The sequence below is a fragment of the Octopus bimaculoides genome, chromosome 13 (genome assembly GCF_001194135.2).
Source record: "Octopus bimaculoides isolate UCB-OBI-ISO-001 chromosome 13, ASM119413v2, whole genome shotgun sequence".
NCBI lineage: Eukaryota > Metazoa > Mollusca > Cephalopoda > Octopoda > Octopodidae > Octopus > Octopus bimaculoides.
In genome coordinates this window covers 17,476,457-17,478,131 of record NC_068993.1, presented here as the reverse complement: position 1 = coordinate 17,478,131, position 1,675 = coordinate 17,476,457, and the positions used below count along the sequence as shown (strand labels likewise).

At 36.5% G+C, this 1,675-nt stretch overlaps 1 protein-coding gene across 2 annotated transcripts in view; it reads right to left on the bottom strand.

Moving 5' to 3' along the window:
* LOC106884323 (NADH-cytochrome b5 reductase-like) overlaps positions 1-1,675 on the bottom strand; it is a 130,850-nt gene that overhangs the window by 111,358 nt on the left and 17,817 nt on the right. The gene's annotated exons all lie outside the window — the stretch shown is intronic.

The window sequence follows — 1,675 nt, the reverse complement described above, 5'->3', positions numbered from 1 at the left end:
GGGAATGGACAATGGTGGGAAATGTTAGAAATTTGTTAAATAATAGAAATATACAGAAACTTGATTGCAACTTTATAGCAAATATAGACGTTTAATAAGAATATTATTATATCCATTGGTTAAATTTAACAAACAAAAATAAAAATAAAGAATTTTAAAAAAATAAAGAAAGAAAAGAGTAAAAGAAAGCAAAAAGAAAGAAGGAAAGAAAAGAAAACCGTAAAAGAAAGAAAAAGAAGAAGGAAACAAGCAAACAAATACGACTAGAGCTAATTAAATACTGCCTTCTATAATGTCCACCTCCTCTGTCTGCAGACTGTTTGAAAAGATTAACTATGGTAAACATACATATGTTGGTAGTTTTAATTGATTTTTTTTTTCTTCATTACATTTGGTTGATTAGATTTCTCCATTAAATTTCTAAGTATGAAGGAACAGAAGTACTAAAAATTATAGCAATGCCATGCTATTGCCACTTGACCATATTGCGTTAAATAAAGACTTGTTATTCTGAAGGTGAGTTTAACTCGACCTCAGTATGTTACTGGCCAACAACGAAGCAAGGAAGAAGCCTCAATGTAATTGCTCAACATGCTATAAATAGCAGCAAAATCTTCCTCGATTCACACACTGCAGTCTTTTTTGCCAACATGGGAAATGGATGGATGATGATGACGGCAGTGGTGATGACGATGATGATGGCAATGATGATGAAGAGGAGGATGTATGATAGTCTTTGATTGAATGTGTCTAAATAAAAGATGTGACAGCCAAGATTGAAGTGCCTTTCACCAAAGACATCAGTTGATCAATCTTTGACATAGTTTGATCAACCAATCCCAACCAGTCATGATTCATAGTACAAGTTGTACTGTTCATCCTTTCAAACCATGACTCACAAGACTCAGTAATTTTCCTGAGTCACCATCGCAATCTTGCATGCCAATCCATTGCAAAATTGCCAATTTACAGCTGAGTGGACTGGAGCAAAGTGAAATTCAGTGTTTTGCTCAAGAACAAATCACAGCCAGTCTGAGAAATGAAATCACAATCTCACAATCATGAATACAACACCCTAACTACTAGGCCATGTACCTTCACACCGATGACATGAATGGTCCAAATGGACACGTCATCGTTGAATAGTTACAGAATTTGCTTTGCAATTATGAGATGCTGGGTTCAATCCCTCTGTATGATACCTTGGACAGGTGTTATTTACCATAGCCTTGGTTCTACATATGCCTTGGGAGTGAATCTAGAAAGATGGGAGCTGTGTAGAAGCCCATCAGATGAACACTGTTCTTGTAATTCAAAAGTCCAGCTTTATCATACATTGTGTTACACCGATTCTGTCTTAGGAGGATGTTAATGGCAAACTTGTCTGTGAAGAACTCAGCTTCTTATAAGCTAATTCAATGAATTACCATCAGTGAGTATTCGGTTGTTTCTTCTTCTTCTTTGTCATCATCATCGTCATCATTTTAACGTCCCCTTTTCCATGCTTGTATGGGTCAGGCGGAATTTGTTGAGGCAGGTTTTCTGCAGCAGATGCCCTCCCTGTCATCAATACTCAGCTATTTCCAAGCAAGGTAATATTTCCTCATAGTCAGAATCATGTTGCTGCAGCACACTGGAAACGAATGACATTGCTTATATGACAGTGATACTCATC